Source organism: Mesocricetus auratus, unplaced genomic scaffold, assembly GCF_017639785.1.
Source record: "Mesocricetus auratus isolate SY011 unplaced genomic scaffold, BCM_Maur_2.0 Super-Scaffold_6730, whole genome shotgun sequence".
NCBI classification, from domain to species: domain Eukaryota; kingdom Metazoa; phylum Chordata; class Mammalia; order Rodentia; family Cricetidae; genus Mesocricetus; species Mesocricetus auratus.
The window spans coordinates 58,638,499-58,661,926 of NW_024429184.1; the positions used below are offsets into that span (position 1 = coordinate 58,638,499).

General features: G+C 39.6%; 1 protein-coding gene across 1 annotated transcript in view; it reads right to left on the minus strand.

The window, feature by feature from the left end:
• Hnf4g (hepatocyte nuclear factor 4 gamma) overlaps window positions 1-23,428 on the minus strand; it is a 139,763-nt gene that overhangs the window by 56,071 nt on the left and 60,264 nt on the right. The window contains exons 2-3 of the mRNA XM_040741404.1: window positions 20,698-20,756; window positions 6,245-6,357 (exon numbers count right to left, since the gene is read on the minus strand). The gene's annotated coding sequence lies outside the window, so the exon portion shown is untranslated. The remainder of the gene's footprint in view (window positions 1-6,244; window positions 6,358-20,697; window positions 20,757-23,428) is intronic.

Consider the following 23,428-nt stretch of genomic DNA (forward strand, 5'->3'; position numbering starts at 1 on the left):
CCCTCCTCTGGCATATATGCAGGCAAAATATCCATATACATAAAAATAAATACAACTGCATTAAAATTTTAAATTATATTGAAGAAGTAATAAATCTTAGATACTAATTTCAGTATTATGTCCTTTCTCCCATGGGTCTTTAAATGATGATCAGAAATATATCTTTACAGATATACAGTTTAAAAAAGTCAAAGATTTTGTTGGAAAGGAATGGGATATGTAACTAGTAATTGACAAAGCAGAAACATGATGAGATATTGATGTCACTTTCCTTTTTCAATAGGACAGTAGTTATATATAATTACTATAGTATCTCTCTTGACACAGTTTACTAAGTGGTAAATTTTACATGACATATTGAATATGTACTGACTTTTGTACACTTGACAAATTTACAACTGTTCCAGACAAGGCTATCAAATACTAGCATCAGGTGCTTCCACACACCAAGAATCCTGAGCACCGTGGAAGCGTTGACCCTACTGTCTGGAAGTCCTATTTTATAATTTCCTCTCAGACTTAGGAACTGAATTCAAAATTAGTAAGGTGGATGTAAACATGAGTATTTTCTAATGATGAAAGGGGTAGGGAGGCTTTATTTGATCATTTAATATTAAAATCTTAACAATAAAATATGTGAATTGATTATAAAAGCTCAAATGGAATAAACGAAGCATTCCTTTTGTGCAAAATTCTTCTATAATCTTCATCATTTTCTGGCTGCACTTTTTATTACTTGATTAGATAAATAACTTACTACTGGCATCAATCACTCCTTTATGGAAACTAAACCGGAAAACCAAGTCATGTTCTTAAACCCCAAAGTGTTACTTTGTATAGAACTGACAGTCCATAATTTAAATCAATTTAAATTTAAAGGATTAATGTTACCTTTTAAAAACAGTTACTTATTAAGTCAAAATATATTTCTCCTATTTTGCACTTTAATATATGTTTGTGCATACACTGACTTGGAACAATGACATGAAACTGAGTATTTTAAAGATGACACTTCATTACTATTCATTCACTCAAAAGAAGAATAATGACCAAATATTCAAAGCACTAGAATCTAAGTAATAGTTTCAAGGGCTATTAAAGCCCACCACCTGCACTTGATAGGAATGTTTCTAAGTGCTTATGGTTCATAGTAATTTTTTGTCTTAGATAGCATTCTGTTTCTTTGTATTTATTTACTTTTTTATTTTAATTAGAAACAAGGTTGCTTCACTCGTCAATCCCAGCTCCCTCTCCCTTCCCTCCTCCCCTGCCCTCTAGGCCCCAGCCCCAACCCAAATGTTCTCCGGTCCCCAGGGAGGGTGAGGCCCTCCATGAGGAATCTTTTTTATTTGTTATGTCCAATAAAAACAAACTGATCTCTGATCAGAAACTGTATTTTCAATGTCACAAATCAAATCCCAACTTGTGCAACTCTAATGAAAGACCTTTTTAGTGTATGTCACATTGTTTCAGGAAGTAAAAATGGCTTCCATTTTCATGTATCTACCATATAAGTTTTCCTTGGACACCTTCTATGCTTTGAACAGAGCATGAAGGAGTTGGAGGGTAACTGCTTTTGCTTATTTTATTTTTTAAACACATTTTAAATACTCTATTTGGTTATATACAGATGGGTGATTTGCCTGCATGAAGATCTGTACACCACATGCATGCCTAGTGCCCACGGAGGCCAGAATAAAATATTCTAGAGCTGGAGTTACAGATAACTTTGAGTCTACCAGAAGGTGCTAGGAATTGAACCTGGGTCCTTGAGGAGATGGCCCATCTCTAGTCCTCCTGTATTTCATTTTCTTTGTCTTCCTGTGGTGTTTATTTCATACTTCCTGCTAAATTATTGAGCACAATTTTGTAAACTCCATTACTATCTTTGCCTTCTGTAAGAAGGCTTGGCATTTTTATCACTCAGATTTTCCCACATTTTAAAACAAAGTATGGAGTCATATTTTTCATGAAAACATAGGTTAATAATTACTTGGTGTGCATGTATATCTGTAAATATATATTACATTTAAGTATACAAATATATACATATATTGGAATATTCTTATTCCAGTAGGCATATGGCATTTTAAAATACCATTTTTTTCTAGTAGTAGAAAACAGAGCAACAGAGAAAATAAGGAAAAAATGTATGACAATTTACCTGGGACAAACTTCCAAATTTAAGAAAACAATAAATCATAGTAAAAACATAAACCAAGCAGAGATGTCTCAGTGTAAAAGCACTTATAGTACAAACCTGATGACCTGAGTTCATCAAAACCCAAAGGGGGAAAAGCAAACCTACTCCTGAGGCCTTCTGATGTTCACATGTGAACTATAGTCTGCATGTGCCTACAGGAGCACAGACACACACTTTTAAGCACACACAGGTGTGTTAGCACACGTACACACAAACACACACAGTTAATCAGAAATACAATTCTAATGACTAAAAGTGATTAATGAGAAGGCTCAGCAGGCATAGAAAACCCTGAAAACTTGACTTTTGACTGTCCCAAAGCTAACCTTTGACCTCCACATGTTTACTTCTGTGTGCATGCCCTCCACATACCATGCAAATCCATGTGTTAATGATACTCCTGCCACTACAAAGAAATTAATAGTAATAATAGTAATCAGGATTCAATACCTTTTTTTAAACACATAACCCGGCCTAGTGAAACAAATCAAAGTTGCAAATAAACATTCAAATTATTGTATGAAGGGGAATAATATATGCTTATCAAATGTTTGAACAGGCAAGAAGAAAAAGTATTATGAAGGTTATGTAAAAATGTTTTAAAAGAACATTGATCAAATAGATAAAACAGAAACTACACGATTCTTGAAAATTTTAATGTGTAAATAATTTCCCCTGAACTGAATACCATATTTTTTTATTTTTAAAATCAACACTTTACTGTTCAACTTTATGCACTCCACACTTGTAGGATACAATAGAATAGATAATCTTGCATCTTTCTCGTAAATTCTCATTACGTATCAACATTTTCAAGATATAACTTCATAACCTTTCCCTTCAGGGTTCATTTCATAAGAAAGAAAGGCGTCGTGACTCCAGAAAGTCTTCATGGTAGAGGAAAAGCTGCAACTCTTAGATTACGGAAGTCTAGTTCTGTCCTGGTAGACCCTTAGCTTCCTAGTTTGTAATGACATAAAAGTGAGAATCATTCAGAGGAAGCAATGGTTTGATTTTGAATTTTGACCTTGAATCACTGTCAGTGCTGAAAACAGTTCTCTACAGCACTTTAGCACACACTCCTGGCGGTTAGGAGAGCCCCCTCCCATCCCCTCCCCTCCCCCTCCCCCTCCCCCGCCCCATCTCTTTGATGGTGGTGGAAGGAAATACACACAACCTGCTAGAATAGGTGCTGTTTTTCCCTGATTTATTTTTCCTCAAGAGAAGCTGCTCTTATTGTTTATGGCTCAATACTAAATATGTATCTTTGGCCTTCCTCTTGTGGCTACTGGGTGAACAGAATGAGCGGGTGTATCAACTGGGGTGGATATAAACTCAACTGGCTTCGGTGTGGCATGGGACAAATTGTATTCACAGGCTTTAGCACTACTCTTGCAAATGAAGATACAAAGGCCATCTCATAAAACTGTTGGGAGGAATACACGAGATACATTTAAGGTAAAAAATCATTTATTCTAGGAAAGGATACAGCTAGTTACATTGTTATTGGTGACAGCCAGGCACATATAACATGCACTCGAGCAAGTGGTCACAATAATGCTGCAAGCTAGTGTGAGACCATAAATCTTATATGAAAATTCTCTTCTTTCTGGGGCACATAGCTTCCTCTTTACTGTGTCATTATGATGCTATTGACAGATGCAGACTATGGCAAAAGCTTTCCTTTCTCTGTATCTAGCTTGATCACTTTAGAGGAAACAATCATAGGACAAACAAATACTCTCTATAGTCTCAGATGCTAGGCCCTGGTTAAGAAGAAGAGGAAGCAAATAACTGGGTGGAAAGTGTGGACTTCCCTTGGACAGTGCAACACGGGAATGAAGGTGAGAAACTAGCTAGCATTCACCTGGAAACAGGGCATTCCATAGTCCCAGCACTGGGAAGACTGAAGCCGGAGGACCACAAATTCAAAGCAATGCAATAGCTACTAAACAAATTTGCATCCAGCCTGCACTATGGCACTTCACAGATTGCCTCAAAAATAAATGAGGAACAGCAAGATGGCTCAGTGGGTAAAGGTACTTGCTGCCAAACCTGATGACTGACTCTAGGGACCCAAGAGGTGGAAACAGAAAACTGACTCTTGTATGTTGTCCACTGGAGAACCCCAACCTCCAATAAATACATGATATGTCATTTTAAATTAAAAATAAATGAAAAAAAGTGAGAAACAGATTTACTTCCTGCCAGGAATTGATGCCAAAATATGTAATAAACTCCTTTGAAAGCCATGTTTGTTTCCAATTTGTTTTCCTCATGCCCATGACTTGGGCACAGACCCTGACTAGAGATAGCTGCCAGTTCTCTACTTATAAGTCTCCATGATTCAAACCTCTGGCCCATAACAGCTGGGCATTCCCCTTTTCATCATAAGTAACAATGATAGCGTTTTACGGATCCAAATTTCTATATGAAAAAAATATCTAATTGTGTACTTTTACTTTTCATCATATATCTATTGTGATTAAATATCAGCAACATGTCACAATCATCATATATACCTAGTGACATGGCCCCTTGATGGGGGAAGTCCTTCTGTGTGTATGTAAATACAGCACTGTTGGCCAATAGGGAAGCAAGATAGGTGGGACTAGGAGTTGAGGAGGATTCTGGGGAATGTAGACAAGAGTGGGTCATCACCATGTGATCCCAGGGCAGAGAGGATGGGTCAGGGTGCTGTCCTTGGAAAGGCAAGTCCTTATAGAAATATGTATTAGTAATTATGGGCTAATAATTAATAATTAATTAAGTCAGAGCGAGCCATTAAGAAACCACAGCAAATGGCCAACAGCTTCATAATTAATATAGTGTCTTGTGTATTATTAGGAGGCTAAAGTCCCAACGGGACCCAGGTGGCTGGCAAGAAGACTGCACATTACAGTTCCTCGCTCATAATTTAGACTTTATAATATGAACTGTTTTTAAAAAGCAAAAAATTAATTGAGCTCAGGTTCTCTGGCTAGATAGAAGGTGTCTCATGCCCATTTACTTTGTCTTTTTGAGACAGTGTCACACTGGAACTTAAGCTTCTCGATCATTCTCTGCTGGCTTGTCAGTGACAAGGATGCTCCTCTAATTCAGGTCTGTGGGTTTGTGCAGCAGGCACTTGCTGACTGAGCCATTTCCCTGGCCCATCCATCCATTGTAAGGGTGGATATAAAGAGTGGTTTTGTGGATTTCCAAATCCTAAAGGCCACTCAGGTAACTCTAGCCTGCATTCACAAAGTTGCACTCACCCAGAGCATGCCATGTAAAAATCTGGTAGAGGAGGGCAGAGAGTTGCCGGACATGAATCTGCTTCTGCGGAGTGTGATGTGTGCATTAGTGTGCTTGTGTGTGCAGGTGCATGTGCACACTCATGCATGTGTGTGAACTTCAAACAGCTAAAAGCAAAAGTCATGATCTGTGCAAGCTGCCCTGTCGGTTGGACATAAAAACATATTTCTTACTATATGAATCATGAATAACAAACCATTCTCGTCCATAGAAACATCACCAAAAAATCACTAAACGATAAAGAATAATTTCTAACAGAACACATTTCTAATTTTTTTAGTGCTGATGCTATGAAAGTTCAAGAGAATTATGTTTCTCTGATAAGCAATTGTCAACAGGAACTGATTTCCCCCACACCAAATAAATATTCTTCCAGTATTTGACATGTTTTACTTTTAAAGTATGCTAATTGTCCAGTACTGGGCTGAAAGTAGCCAGACTGTCTGTTCTGCAGTCTGGCCTCTATGTATACAAATGATGATGATTTTTATAGGCAATATTTTTAAACTAAGAACCTGGTTTGAGATGCAAGCACACTAGTCAGGTAAGTCGTATCTGTAGTATGTGATAGGAAGTGATGGGCACCATATCATTGTGGTCAGTATATGTTTTCAAACCTTTAAATATATATGAGACCCTAGAAAGCACAACTAAGTCCAACAAGAAGAAATGATATCTTTACAAGGTGTCCAAGTAATAAATAATTTACACAGCAATTTAGCAACCGCAGCAGGCACCACTTACAGGCTGTGGTAGGGAGTCGAGTCGTGTTTGTAGAGAAGAGCAGGATCAATACACGGAGTAGGCTGTCAGTTTCTTTCTATAGTGTCAATATCTCACTGCTTTCACTGATGCTCCTGTGGAAATAATTTCCAAAAGCATACTATTGAGTGGCATGTTGCATGGATTAAATGATTTACTTTAATCCCCTACCAGCATGTTGAAAGACCAATAGCCCAAGAGGAATACTACATAGCCGGAGAACAAAGCAACTGGCAATAACCTTGTGATCTGGGAATGGTTTATACTTCAAGAAAGCCCCATTGCAATTACAAGAGCTATCCAAACATTACTCAATGAGACATGGATACGAAAGACATATACCACCTAGCGACCAGCGGGATCAAGCATAATATTGACGGAACTGGTAACTTACTGGTAAACTTCTCTGTCAGTTACTAGATTAAAAGGTGGTCTGATCTTGTAACACTAAGGGGAACTGTAAACTGGCTCTTTGTACCTATGTGCGTGTATGCACCTAGTGAGAAACATGAAGGGTGTGAACTTTAAGCGTGGTCCTAGCACATTATAATTTAGCACAATAAATAGCTTATTAAATAAGTGACAGGCAAAACAACAGGCAGATCCTGAGGTGAACAATAAGAAACAATTCTAACTTATAGTCCTGGAGGCAGAATAAATTTTTTTAAAAAGCCTTTTGGTCAGCCAGATGGCTTAATATGTACAAGCTCTTGATGTTAAAGCCATTGGCCTAAATTCAATCCCCAGAATCCATATGATAGAAGGAGAAAATAGACCTTCTATCTGTCCTCTGGCCTCGAGAGGTATGTGGTGGCACACATGTGTCTTGCCCTGTGCAAAATAAGTAAATGACTTTGTTTTTGTTTATTTTGAATATCACATTACGATACTGTACATCTGACTTGGATCTTGTAAATGGGAAGATGATTGAAACTGAGTTCTAGAGCTGCCAGCAGGCTACTGGATGGCATGAAGACTAGTAGTCATGTAGAAATATTTGCCTTTCATTAGGAAACTGAGACACAACTCTGGTGGCTCATTTAATTCCCCACTGTGCAGTATTGTGACACTTAGGACCCTCATAGGTGGAAGAGGTATGGTTGCTTCTAAGATCCTCAGTGGCAACAGACAACCTGAATCTTGGGCTCCAGCAAATCTGAGATGCCATAGTGGTTTCTGGGTATTTCTCGGTGCTTCTCAGGTCATTTAATCAGCATTCTCAGTATCCTACCTCACTAGACGTGCAAGGAGCCTGAGAGCTAGCATAAAATTAGAGTGCAAAGAGAAAAAAAAAGATATTGGGGGTAGACCCACATTAAAGCCACCCATAAGGGCTTTTCTAAGAAAGAACACTGAAGCAAAACCTTAGAGGTACCATCAAGCAAAGATGCAATGAGAGGATTACTGAGAAACTTGTGAGGAAGGGATGAACTATGTCCTGCACCAGAGAACATGTTACTGGAGATGTGTGTCCTTAAAGAAACCAAAGACTGGACAGGTATGTGTGTGTGTGTGTGTGTGTGTGTGTGTGTGTTTGTGGTGTGTGTCTGTTGTCTGTATGTATGTGTGTCTCTGTGGTGTGTGTGCATGTGTCCTTGTGTGTCTGTTTGTCTGTGTGCTGTGTGTCTGTGTTCTGTGTGTGTGTGTGTTCTGTGTGTGTGTGTGTGTGTGTGTCTGTGTCTGTGTCTGTGTGTACCTCCTGACATTTTTACAACAGGGACTATGAAAGAGAATTCCCGGAAAGAAGCTGTGTCCACGAAGACTGACATTAGAAGTGTGGTAATGTAGAGGGGTTGGGATGCTGCAGCTCCACAGCCTAATAACCTCAACTTGAGCAGGCTTTAACACTCCTAAATAGCTATTCCTTGCCCAAATCTGTGTCAGAACTAACTTCTAGCAACCCCAAAGCTAAACATATCATCAGGTATGTTTAAGCCTTTCCCATACGGCTGTAATGACCTCTCTGGTGTACCACCAACGTACTTTAAATTTGCCTTGATTTATGACTATTCATGTTCTGTAAAACTGTATGGCCTTATGAAATGCTGGGAGATAAACTTTGGAGTAACCTGTGTTCCCAGGCCATGGTCACACAAAATGATTCCAAAATAAACTGTCTCTTATCACCTTTCAGATGACAGCCATGGTTTTTGCATGCACAGGTCAAAAAAGGAAAATATTGTCAGTTTTGCAAAATTTCATTTTGCTAAAGCAATAGCAGTTTCCATTGTAAAAAGTAGCTTCCACCTGACTTTCCTTATTCTTTGCCTTAATTTTAAATATGTAGTGATAACAATAAGGTACTCAAAGTTTGTACCTGGGTAACTCTTGATAAAACATCCCAGTATATAGGAGACTACAAGGTCATTCATCGATGCAGATGCAATTTCTCATTTACAGACATTAACAGAGAGAGATTAGTTGTAAGAAATGAAAACAAACATGATTTGTTAAGAAAAAATCCTGATCTACCCTGCAGTGGATATTATAAAAAGCTTCAGGAACAACTAGTACTTAAAACATTACCCATGCTTTCCTTAAATTCCATCATTAGTTTTATTTAAAGGGAACAATTGTATGATTCATTGCATAAATGCAACTTGAGATTAATCACATTGAACTTTAGTGAAGTGCACAGAAGACAGTGTTCATCTAGATAAACCAAGGTGTCACCTCAGGGCTTTAGACTGCAAAGCCACCTGGTGAGGTCCAGGGGGCAGTGTAATAAAGGCTGAGGGAAGTGGCTGCCTCCTGGGCACTTGGCAGGCTCCAGGGCAACTTCCCATAAGGAACAGGGAGATGATTCTCTTTTTAACAAGACAATGTCAGCAGGCTGGGTAAGGAGAGGGTGGCATAGTCTTGCTGACCAGTAGAGGAACAAAAAAAACTTCTTAAGGCTCAGTGTCTTTTATGTCAGAAGAGGCACTTGACTGATGTGGGAAAGTACAATTAGGAAACTTTTTGCATGAGCTACTTCAAATAAATAAATAAATAAATAAATAAACACCTTAAGTCAACAGTCATTCCTTAGAAACATCATCAACTTCGTATTTTAAAAAAATGTAACATTGTAAGCTATTGAGTATTTTCTCAAAGCTCTTTTTGGAAAATAAACACATCCTTTCTAACTGTAAGATGCATGCTCAGTGTTCACACCACTGACTGTAATATTGCCCAGATATTCAGTATTCCTTAATACTGTCACTTTGGGTCAGACAGAAGGAAAGATTAAAATATTAAACATAAGCCTAAAAGTTACTAGTAATTACTTTCAACAGCAAACAATTATAAGATGATGGTATTCTGTGATGCTCTAAGGATTCAGGCATTATGCTGTCTGCCCCATCACCTGGCAGAATGCACTCAGGCAGGAGCCTAGTCAGCCCAGAGCCCAGGTGCAAAGGACCCGTTTAAAAGGCCTCTAAGCTCGCTTTCCTGCTCTCTCTCTCTCTCTTTCCTGCTGTTCTGCTGGGGCAGACAGGAGTTTTCCTGTCTCCCTCTTCTCTTCTGTCCTCTCTCTGTTTCTGTGTTTCTCTTTTCTCTTTTCTTCTCCCTCCCTTCCCTTTCTAATAAAACTTCTCACTTAAGCTCTGTCTCCCTGGCATGTTTGTCCCTTGACCTTGGTAGCCCTTGCCTGTCATGGAATCCTCCAAGGTTCACCTCCAGCATTATCATAACAGGTATAGTATGTTTAAATTTACACTACCGCTGTTTCATATGGAATCAAAACAGAAGTCTCCCTTATGGCCTCTACAGTTCAAAATTTAAAAGTGTTCTCAGTGGGAACAAAAAGCAAGATGACCAGCCACAGCAATATTTAAAACAATGTTAATTGTTTAATCCACAACCCCACAGAAGCAAGGGAACAAGAAGAACCCAAAGAGAGACATACATGGACCCCTGGAGAGGGGTAATAGACAAGAACTCCTGAGTAAGCTGGGAGTTTGAAGAAGGAAGGAGGGAAATAGGAGAGAGAGTAGGGGAGAAGGGGGGGGCAGCATGACAACTATGACATGACATGGATCAGAAAGGTCCAGTTGGGGGAAGGATAGAAAGGGAGAGCAAGGAAAGAGATACCTTGATAGAAGGAGCCTTTATGAGGTTAAGGAGAAACCTGGCACTAGGGAAATCTCCAGGTTTCCCCAAGGATGACCTGAAATAAAAATCTAGGCAATTGTGGAGAGGCTATCTTAAGTGTCCTTCCCCTATAATTAGATTGATGATTGCCTTAAATGCCATCATAGAGTCTTTACCCAGTAGCTGATGAAAACAGAAGCAGAGATTCACAGCTAAGCACTGAGCTGAACTCCTGGAATCCAGTTGTAGAGAGGGAGGAGTAAAGAACAATGGGTGAAGACCATGCTAGGGAAACACCCAGAAACAGGTGACATGAGCATGTGGAAGCTCAGGGACCCTAGTCTGACAGCTTGGGAATCAGCACAGGACTGAACTAGGCCCTCTGAACGTGGGTGTCAGTTGGGGGGCCTGGGCAGTCTATGGTGTCATTAGTAGTGGAACCAGTATTTATCCCTAGTACACCAATGGGCTTTGGGAACCCATTCCCTATGGAGAGATGCTCTCTGAGCCTAGATACAGAGGGAGGTCCTGGGCCCTGCCTAAATGGTGTGACAGACTTTGATGATCCCCCAAAGGAGTCCTCACCATCTCTGAGTAGTGGGGTGCGGTGGGGAGATGATGGGGGGAATGGGAGAAACAGGGGACTGGGATTGATATGTAAAATAAGACTGTCAAAAAAAACCAAAAAAATATAAAATGACCAAATAAGCTATGAACAGCTAATTTTTTTACTTAAGTAACTAAGGAACTGAGAATTGGTCCTTAACTGCATTGTCACTCAGAGAGGTTTCTGTAGTATAATGCCAAGAACTAAGTAGTGGACAAGGTACAAACACTCACAACACATACACACACACACACACACACACACACACACACACACACACAAACACACCCCCCATATCCCTCCCCCAACACAAACACACACACTACACACAACACACACACAACACACACATAACACACACACATACACACACAACACACACACATGCACTCACACACATACACAGACCACAACCCCCACCACACCCAAAAACCTTGTCTATGAAAATAAGTCACAATATCTGTTATCATGTTGAGGACATTGTTACATAGCTACTAGTAGTACTGTTTTAATTCAACTGACTCATTTCATCCATAGTTACATAAAACTTCTACCTATCATATTTAGAAGACTCACCAAATTTTGTTGGATAATGATGGATTGAGACACTTTTTTCATGCTAGAGGACAAAGGCATGCATTGCTTAGACAGTCCAGAATTCTAGACAGGTAACTATTCCTTACAGGTTACTTGGGAGGGTTGTTTGTTTTGATAGTTTGTAGGTTATTTGCATTTAAAACTTGTAATATGTAATTTTTATTTATATGAAATTTGGCAACATTGATGTTAAATTTCTCTGTGATTAGTATCTGTGAAGACTGTGTTTCTTCTTGATGGATACTCTCAATTCCCACCATTGTCATTTCTCTTCGTCCCCTGTCTAGCCTCTGAAGGAATGAGAAATGGCAATTCCTCAAACACATCAAGCCAGGATGGTGACTATCAGTAAGCACTTCATAAGTAACGCTGACACACTGTCATTACAACTCCACTGAAGAAGTCTCCCCACACACCCCAGTTTATGCCTATTCATGTCTGAGACAGTCACAAAAGTAAGCTTTTCTAAAGAATTCAGTGTCCACTAAGATCAAACAGATGGTGATTAGGAAAATCCTCCAGTGTTGGCAGTGTCAGAAATGTGAAACACACTTGAGTGTCAACTCGCAGATCTGGCTCAATCATAGGGATCATAAAATGCCAGAGGTGATGGAATTTTGTAAATGATTGCGATCAGTAACTTTACAAACCTTTAAGGAACATTCAATAATGTAATCCATTCATAATTACATGGAAGACTAAGTCTGCCTTGATCTGAAGGACCCCCAGAACACTGCTTGAAAACCACTGATCTAAATCTATCCTCTGATATGAAGAAGGAAAACAGGGAAACAGAGTTACACACTAGAGGTAACGACCACAGCTGGAAACAGAGTCCTTTACCTATTTTCTTTGTAATAACATGTGAAGTAGTATGAGTTGGCTTAAGTATGTTTTATATCAGGATTCAGAGAAAGAAAAACCAAGTAATTTTAGATGTCATACTTTGTTGTGAATAAGTCAGTAATAGATTGTTATAAACTGCTTGATTTGGTTTTATTTTATCTTTACTATTCAGTCTTGGCTTACCTAATGAAAATTATGCCTTCATTGAAAATTAATAGTGAAATGATTTTCTCAAAATTTGTATTTTATTTCACTGCACATATTAGATATTATCCAGTTAGCCAAACTGAAATTTTATGCTATGATTACTTCCTAATAAACATTTTTACTATTTACATAAACACATAGAAATGAATAAAATACTACTTAGTGAGTGACTAGGCATATATTTATTAAGAATTACACCACTCTTCAGTACCCAGGATTTTCATCCTAAAATAAAACTTCTATAAACACCAAAAATTCTAAAAATTAGAGATTTTAACTATGAGACTTCACGATTTGTTTTGATTTGTTTCCTTTTTCAGGTAATATAATATGTACCCCAATCAATTAAAAGTAGCATAAGCCGGGCATTGGTGGCACATGCCTTTAATCCCAGCAGTTGGGAGGCAGAGGCGGTGGATCTCTGTGAGTTCGAAACCAGTCTGGTCTACTGATTGAGTTCCAGGACAGGCTCCAAAACAATACAGAGAAACCCTGTCTCAAAAACCAAAAAAAAAAAAAAAAAAGTAGCAAAAAACTGTTTCCTTGGAATTAATGCAAATAAATTTGAAAGCACTGCAAAGAGTAAACTTCTAGAATCACATTATTGATCAAAACTCATTACAAAGGGGACAGAATCAGGAGTTTTACCTTTTCTTGTCTTATTTTTACTTGATTTTTTTCTTCCCTTTGGCATCTGATAAGATATTCTTTTCACCGACAGTAAGTAAATAAGGAACATTTATGGTATTCTTACTTCCTATCAGTTTCTAATAAGAAAAAGATTTGTTCAACAAATTCTCTCTCTCTCACACACACACACACAGAGAGAGGGGGGGGAGGGAGGGAGGGAGGGAGGAAGAGATTCAAAAGTCACTTAAATCCATTGCGGAATGATAATGCAGCCTGACAATTATTTCTGTGCTAGCCTCACTTCTAACACTTGCTGTGTTGTGAATGACAACACAGCTAGTACAGTTCCAAAGACAGTGTTCCCCAGTACAATTTCCCACTCTGCTCAGTTGCCTCCACAGAGGCTGTGAAAACCTTATCTTTCCTAAAGAGATACCACTGATCCATCTGGTCAACAGCATCTGATAATCACACAATCAGCAAAAATGCAAGAAGTAAAAGGAGGCCATGTTTAGGTGCAATAATCCTTGGACTGTTCAGGAGAAATTACTTCTACTCAGGGTTAAACAATTAATTTTCTACCATTCACAAGTAAAGCTTCAAGACACAGACAAAGAAGCTGATGAAACTTTATTTTTAATTCGCTAATATATTACAACCCAACCACAGTTTTGCCACTCTGCCCTCCCCTCCCCAATATCCACCCAGATCCAGAAAAGAGCAGGCCAACCAGGGACAAAAACCTAACATGACGTAATAATTCCAGGTACATGCAATCACATCAAGGCTGGAAAAAGCAACCCAGTAGGAGGAAAGGGGTCCCATATGTAGCTAAAATAGCCAATGCCCACTCTTGGTCCCACTGTTAGGAATCCTGCAAGAACACCAAAGTACTCAGCAGTAACATATATTCAGGGGAACTTGGTCAGACCACACACAGGCTCCCTGATCTTTGAGAACTCCCATGAGTCCTGGTCAATTGGTTCTGTGGACATTGTTCTCTTGGTGTCCCTGACCCTTCTGGATCCTATGATCCTTTATCCCCCTTCTCTACAAGAAGAACTCCATCCAGCTCTGTCTAATGTTTGGCTGTGGGACTCTGCATGTACTCCCATCAGTTGCTGTATTAAGTCTCTCTGGTCTCTTTGATGATTAATTACTCTGTTAGGCTCTGCCCAAGAACACTCTACAGGCAGGAAAAACTTTAGATCAAAGGTTTTATGGCTGAATTCATGTCCCAACCCTTCCAATTGAGGCCTTGCCTAGTTACAGAAGATGGCTTGTTCAGGCTTCATGTCCCTCATTCCTAGGAGTTTTTGCTAGGATTACTCTTGTAGATTCCATGGTGTTTTCACTGCACAGTTTATTTTCTACTATGCACTAGTAAAACTTCAAGACATAATCAAAGAATCGGACGGAACTCTGAACAAAGGTTTTCGCTTGGTCAGTAATCTCAAGAATTCTATTGGAAAGAAGTAATACTGTGTGGAACAAATATTTAGGACCACTTCTGTTTCAGGTACTTTGCATGACCTTTCAGCCCTTTCCTCAATTAATTGCCATCTTATGAAAAATATATTTTAAAGTAGAGAAAGCAGAGAGATAAAATTCTATAGTAACTTTAGCAACAACACACATACTGCCAACATATATTTCTCTTTTGATCACATTTTAGAATGGGAATTTACCATTCAGGGGGAATCCGCAACTCCTATGTTTCTACATTTGAGCGCCTATCTCTTGAATTGATATACATTTTAATATTTTCATAGAAAATGTATTTAGTAATGAAATATATAAATGATCCCTGAAAGTATAGTCATTTACACAATGGAGTACTACTCAGCAGAAAAAAAAATGGAATCTTGAAATTGACAGGCAAATGGATGCAACTGGAAGAAACCATCCTGAGTGAGGTAACCCAGTAAAAAAAAGACATGCATGGTATGTACTCACTCATATATGGATTTTAGACATGGAGCAGGGCATTGCAGGCCCACAACCACCACCAGAGAGTCTGGGGTGCAGGGAGGACCCTAAGAGAGATATGAATGGTAACCCGGAGAAGGGTTAGGGGATGTGATCTCCTAATTGGATTGGGGGGGGGGGGGAGAAGGGAAAGGTAGAAGGAGATGGGAGAAAGAGAGAGAGAAAGAGGATGGGAGAGGAGGACATGGGAGAGCAGGAAGGTTGAGCCAGGTTAAGAATAGAGGAGAAAAGGATGGGAGATACCAGAAAAGAGGGAGTCGGTATAAGTTGGAGGAGAGATCTGGCACTAGTGAGATCTTCACAGATCTACAAGAATGACACCAACTCGCATTAAGGCTACCTGAAATGCCCTCCCATGATAATGAGAATGAAGACTACCTCATATGCCATCCTAGAACTCTCATCCAATGACTGATGGAGGCAGAGGCAGACACCCACAGCTGTGATCAGAATTGAACTCCTGGAACCCAGTTGCAAAGAAGAGTGATGATCAAAGGAATCAGGATCAGGCTGGCAAATCCACAGAGGCAGCTGACCTAAACAAGGGGGAACACATGGACCCCAGACTGATGACTGAGGGGCCAGCATGGGACTGATCCAGACACCCTCCCACTGAACCTAGGTGACAGAGAGGAGGCCTTGGCAATCTGGAGGACCTGGAAGAGTGGAGCAGTATTTATTCCTGGCATACAGAAGGACTTTGGGAACCTATACCACGTGGAGGGATGCTATCTCAGCCTGGACACATGAAGAAGAACCTGCGCCCTTCCTGGGATGATGTGACAGACCCTGAAAATCCCTCATGGAGGCCCTTGCCCTCCCTGGGGAGTGGAGGGGGGGTGGAGTGGGAGTGATGGGCTGGGAGGATTGGGGGGTGAGGGAGGGAGGGGAGGGAGAGGGAACTGAAAGTGACATGTGTAAAAAGTTAAATAAAAAATATATGAAAAAAGAAAAATGTATTTATTAGAAAATCCACTGTATAAACACATTGATTTTAGTGAGCATATACGTGTGTGTCAAATGGTTTACTCTTTCATAATAACATGGCTTTTACTACCTTATATGCCATCCTAGAGCCTTCATCCAGCGGCTGATGGAAGCAGAGACAGACACCCACAGCTAAACACTGAATTGAACTCCTGGAACCCAGTTGCAGAGAAGGAGGAGTGATGAGCGAAGGAGTCAAGATCTGGCTGGAGAAACCCACAGAGGCAGCTGATCTGAACAAGGGGGAGCTCATGGACCCCAGACTAATGGCTGAGAGGCCAGCATGGGACTGATCCAGACCCCCTAAATTTTGGTGTCTGAGGAGGCCTCAGCAATCTATTGAGCCTCAGGTAATAGATAGGAATGGATTCTGGGAGCCCATTCTACAGCCTGGAAACATGGGGGAGGGCCTAGGTCCTGCCTCAAAATTTATGACAGACTTTGGCTATCCCCCATGGAGGGCCTTACCCTCCCTGGGAAGGAGAGTAGGGATTAGATGGGGGGTTGGGGGAGTTGGGAGGTAGGGGAGGAGGGGAGGGAGAGGGAGCTGGGATTGACATGTGAAGGAAGCTTGTTTCTAATTGAAAAAAAATATTAAAAAACAAATAAATAAAATATTTAAGATTCTTCAAGCCAAACTGACAAATGTTCTCTTTCACTCACACTAACTCGGCTGAAGATGCTATCAGTGAACACGACATGGATAAGGAAAGGAGTTTGAAGGAGCTGGGCTAATTTCGACACTCTTCAATTTTTAGTTGTACTTTAAATCTAGGCAGGCCATATTATCGATCACTACACAGAATCTCTGTTTTTCTTCTTTGTTGTTAGGATGAATGCTTTCTTGCCCAAACTGGCCTTAAACTGTGAACACAGCAGTCCAATCCACCTTAACCTCGTAAATTGCTGAGTTAATAGGGGAAGGGCTAAGGTTCCTCGCTAAAACTAACTAGATAAAACAAAACAATATTTCATGCTTATTTTTCAAATTCAATCTACTCATGAGCAATAGAAATGCTAATACTTGGTGATGGGCACTTACTCTTATTCCTGTCCTTTAGCTCATGAAAATCGAGGTACTCTCTGACCTCTGTTCACTCATCTATTGCTAAGACACAGAAAGGCTGAAAAGACTTAACCCACCAGCCAAATTGGGAAGATTAAACTGAGATATATACTTCTATCCCAACCTTGTTTATTTGGGGATGAAGCTGCATGCACACTTGCAAAAACAGTTAGAAACAAAGGAACCCTTACCATGGAACTGTCCACAGCATGAAATATGATGCGAATAACCCGTAAGGAAAGCACATGGAATATCAACTGTTGAAAGCAAGCCTTCAGTTATATTAGCTCATCACAAATGTAACTGACCTCACCAGGTAGTTTTTCTAGTAATTTCAGCCTAAAAAGTGAAAGAAGCAAAATAAATCTCATATTGCATAGTTGGTGGTAAGACACACATTCATGCTTAGAAGCACAATAATTTCTGTTGGAAATTAAAAGTAATTTTGAAAATTATGTACACGCTGCTTGTTGGATACATACAACATATTTTAATTCCTTCTCCCTAATAAAAAATTATACTTTTGTGGTTTACTGTAAATGGAAAACAAGACTGGGAACTAAGCATTTTCTCGGCATTTAAAAATAAAAACAATGAATGAATAAATTTTAAAAACCAACCTCATTGAAGCTGTAGTTTTTTAGTGTTCATCAATTTAACTGCTCCATGAGCCATTAGTGGGTCATAAAATAAGAAAGTTCAATAAAATAACTATAACATCACATGTTTATTTTGTTCTAAGGCTTAAATGAGGGACCTTTGTACCAGATAACGCCTAGAAACAGAGGTGTTTTTGCATGTATGTGTGCATGTGCACACACACACACACACACACACACACACTGTATATATACATGTGTGCTCAAATTTTTCTCTTAATTCTATGGACTTTCATATAAATGCTTCTGTGACATTTATAATGCTGGATGTCACAGATTTCTGTAATAAGTAGAAAGGTGTTATTTAGTCTCTCTTTTAAAAGTAAATAAGTCATTTTTCTTAAAATAATAAGTATAATTTTTAAAGTTCTTCACTGCTTTCTTAATTTACTATGAATATTGAGTAAATTCAATCTAAAAAGTAAAGCTCAATTTGTATGTGGACATTGGTCCTTTGTGTTTGATGTTCTAGTTTACTGAAAAGGTCTCCAACCCATTTTAAGTAGAATATGAATCTAAAATTTTCAACCAGTATTCAGTCTTCCCATTTTCCAAATTTTCTATTAAACCAGAAACAGTCATATAATTTCTCAAGCAGACGTAGTATAGTCAAAACAGATATGGTCAATAAAACATATCTTCCTTCATGGCAAAGAAAATGTTTTACGCACAGAAAGCATCAGGTGAATGCCACTTCATTTGTGCGAGCTGCAATTTTACAGCCTTCAACTTAATGATGCATGATGCTGTGTTGGACAAGCAATGTCAGCTTCACTCCACACCAGCCTTGATCTGGGCTGTAAGTGGAAGGGACTGCTTTTCTTCCACAGGCTGCTTCTCCACTAATAAGTTGACGCCTTCAGAAGGATTCTTTCTACTTCATGTCCACTGTTCCCTGCTGGCCGTCCCTCCTCGCTACAGAAATTCTCCCAATCTTCACAAAGACTTTCTCCTAGCTTCTCTTCTCTTCCTCGTCATTGAACATTTTCCCCTTAAACTGACTAACCTCTTTTACAAAATTTTATGCAATTTTTAGTTGGCATATTGTTTTAAGGTTACTGGTGCTGTGATAAACACCATGGCCAAAGCAACTTGGGGAGGAAACAGTTTATTTGGTTTATACTTTCATGTCACTCACTGTTCATAGCTGAAAGAAGTCAGGGCAGGAAATGACCTGGGCCCACCTCCGTCAGTTACTAATTAAGAAAAGGACTTACAGCTGGAGATTATGAAGACATTTTCTCAACTGGTGATCTCTGATAACTGATATCTCTAGGTGGCATCAAGTTGACATAAAACTAGCCAGCACACATGCAAAGTAACCCATTCCCTTATGGTGTTTTGCTGCACACCTAATTTTAATTGGTCCACCCCCTGTCCTCTTTGCTTTTCCCATCCCCAATATCCTTCTCCTCCCAGGAAGCCTCTTCTTACTCACTGCCTTCCATATCTTCTGAAAACCATCCCCTTCTGTATCATAATCCACTTTCTAGAATCATGGCCTCTACCCTTGTGGATGACCACACAAAAACACATAAAAAAAATTAGAAGCTGAGATATCTTCACAGTTCTTTCTAATCTTTTCAATTCCAATCCAATGTACCTATACCTGACAGGTTAATGTTTTAAAATAGATTCAGTATATCATTTTACCAAAACATGATAAGCATCAACAATTTAAATGTTCTCATCTCATGTTCTAAGGCCTTTCTCATTTCCTTGAACTACTCTAAAGCCTCCTTCAGCTATTGCTTTGCTCAATTAATTAAAAAGAAGCTATCAAACAAAAAATGTAGATTCTGCATTGAAAGTGAGGAACAGGAGCAAAGGAAGCAAATTGTTGCCCTCTTGTGGTTTCCAGTGTAGATCCTGTTTAGTGTGTGTGTGTGTGTGTGTGTGTGTGTGTGTGTGTGTGTGTGTGTGTGTGAGTAGTAGTAGTAGTAGTAGTAGTAGTAGCAGCAGCAGCAGCAGCATCCTCTTGTAGCCAAGTTGCTTACAAGATGTGAAGAGAATTCTCAAGAAGCAAGTATTGTGAGTGGTCATCCACGATGGCACATTGGGCTTTTCATCCATGTAGCCATCTTTGGGGCACCTCTTCTCTGTAACTCCTCACCCACAGGCCTGTAACTAATCTCAGTACATTTGTCTCCTCACCCATACAACTGCACCTAAGCCCAGTATATTCTCTGCTTCACAAAGTTATAAAAATGGAAAACTTACCATGATTTTGATTTTGTTTCATGTTTTTCAAATTATCCACATGCCTCAAACTTTAATATTCACCTTTACTAGGTGCTGTGGCTGGAGTGAACAGACTTCGATTCACACATTCCCCGGGAAAGTCACAAGATACTACTCTATAGCAGCGGTTGCCTTGCTCTTCTCAAAATGTCAAATTTTTTTACTCATTTCGCAGCTACTCTAGGCCCATTTCCCTTCCCTCATCTTTTACACGTTCCATTGTACACTAAGGAACAGTGTGCTGACTTTCTTTTTTTTTTTTTTTTTTTTTTTTTGGTATTTACGAGACAGGGTTTCTCTGTATTGTTTTCGAGGCTGTCGGTCCAGCCTGGCCTCGAACTCACAGAGATCCGCCTGCCTCTGCCTCCCGAGTGCTGGGATTAAAGGCCTGCGCCACTACCGCCCGGCTGGTGTGCTGACTTTCAGGTGTGGAATCTTAGCTGTCCACATCAGCACTGTGTCCTTTCCGCTACTAAAGGAACCAGTCAAGAGAAACCCAATTGAGCCGCAGGCATGGTTGTTCACTCACCAGCTCTGTGGGGTCAGGCACCCAAGTCTCTTCACTTCACTCAAACTCAGGTTCCTCCTCTGTGAAAAGAAGGGATTGAGCTATGTCAGTGACCCTACCAGACAAGGTCTGAAGTGGTAAGCCAGTGCTTCCTAATATGACAAGCTCCTCTCTCTAACAAGCAATTCCTTACATGTCTTTCTGCTGCCACAATTAAAGCCTATAAATGGCTTTGAAGGAAAAACAAACAAACCTCAGTGCTGAATGTGTGGGCATGCCTGTGTGAATGTCTCTCTGTGTGTATGTGTGTGTGTGAGTGTGCATGCATGTGTGTGTGCAAATGTGCATTTGCATGAGTGTGTGTATGTGTGTGTGAGTGTGCATGCGTGTGTGTGCAAATGTGCATTTGCATGAGTGTGTGTGTATGTGTGTGTGTGTGTGTGTGTGTGCATGCGTGCAGGTGTGAGTATCCATGTTCACACCTGTGGAGGCCAGAAGAGGGTGTCAGGTGTCTTCTGTTGCTCATCACCTCATGTTCTGAGATGTAGTCTCGTACTGAATCTGAATCTTGCCATTTCACCTACACTGACTGTCATCAACATCCTAGGACCTACTGGTCTTCATCCACCAAACCAGTGGAGGGGTAAAGGAACATGAAGCCTCCATGGCTTTTTGTGTGAGTACTGGGGATTTAAACTCAGGTCCTCTTATCCATGAAGCCATTTGCTCTCTCAGGACTTCTTTTTAAAGCATAAAATGTCAGTAGTCTTCTGACTTCAGACAGAGTCCTACCTTCTATGCCACACAGTTTCCAAATGTAAAGAAGGAATAGGGGTGGGGTGAGGGGGGGATAAAGAATACAGAATAAGGTTAGAGCACTCTTTTTTGGTGTATGGAGCTGTGATAAGATCAACACATGTGTAATGTTTTCAACAGCTACAAAAGACACATAGAATTATGTCCATTTTCCATACAAGACAATGAAGCTGAGAAAACTTGCCTGTCTTCATAAATCTGTAACTCAGAAGCAGAGACAGCAAAGTCTGTTTTCTTTCTAACACTCTAGTTTCCCTTGAAAGAAGCAAACACACCCATTGTGTCCTGTTCATGGTTTCCAGTCTGTGCCTGACCTAATCTTAGAAACTTGGGGAATACAGTGCATCATTTTCCTATTTTGTCAATTAGAAAGCCAAGGCATAGAACAGGGAAAATGATCCCTAAGTCAAGTTAATTCAACAAGACAAAGGTGGAGTTCAGTATCTGGATTCACACACTGTGCTCTATCCTACCTCTGCACCAAACTGACTCCTCTCAAGGAAGGAAAGGGGAGTAGTGAAATGACAGAAGCAGAGCGTAGGGCAGGTGGGGTAATTCTAAGAGCCCCACTGTTTACTCCCCAGTGAGACAATTCCATGGAAAGTACCTTAAAGATCTGAACCGCTGCAACACCAGGCACCATTAAATCATCACGTATCTTTACCAAGTCCTACATGGTGATTAGAATATAAAAGACCCATACAGCAAATTAATTACTTAGAAACCTTACAGAAACTTAAACAAAAGGACAGACAGCTTATCACTCTGCACATCACGATACAGACTTGGTGACAAAGCCTGGCTTTCTTTTCATGATATACAGTCTTTACTGGCAGTGGAATAATTCAAATTTTCATTTTTTTTCTTGGATTTCATCACGAACTCAATCAAAAGTATGAAATTCAGTATTTTAATATCCTTGCACGTAGTGAAAAATAAATAGTATGCCCCACTACCTGAACCCTTCAAGCATTTTTTATTTTGATTGTCTTCCCATTATATTGAGAGGCTGTCGGGATTTTATCAGGGAGATCACCCACACAAGCTGGAGCGTTATTGTGGTGCCTGCAGTGCTGTAAGTCACAGGACGGATGAGTGATTAAAAGCCACGGACTTGTGACAAGGACCATAAGGAGATCAGACAAGAAGCTACCCTCCTTTAAAAGAAGGAGAAGGAACAAAAAAGACCATTGTGACTTAACCCCTGGCATCCCTTTGCAGGGTGAGCTTATTTGCAGCATTATTTGGTTGATGTGTATGGTTCTTTGGAATTGGATTCCTGATGGAAAATAACTTACAAAGGACAAAAAGAAGAAAACAGTATCTACATAAAGAATGACTGTGTAACTGCTATGTTGACATCGGGCCAGTTAAGACAATGCCATTTAATATCCTTAGCACAAACATTAGGTACTGATATTAGCAAAACACTACCTGCTTTGTGGTTCTTTTTTATTGTTATTAACTGTAGTTACACTTTTCTTGTTCATTGGATAATTTCAAAATAAAAATGCAGTTCTATTACAATTATGTTGCCCATAACTTAATTTCATAATGTATATTTTGTGAGCAAGATATAAGGTTTGAAAAATGACCCTCAAAGACATGCAAGCTCTACAGTAAGAGAGAAGTAATGAAATGAATTTCTATAATTTAGTATTTTTGAAAAAATACCCCTTAGACTTAAGGAAGGAATAATTATTTCAAGACATAAACACAAAATATGAGCAATATTCTTTTAAGAAAGGGAAAACACTATTTACCATAGATCTACTCTATTTTTAGTAGTTCTTAACACATCTAAATTTTAAAAGTCTTTTGATGTTTACAATAAAAATAAATATTCATGAAATACATATTTACATGTACACACTGAGTATTTGTAGCATACACGCACACACACACTCACACACACACACACACTTATGCACTTACT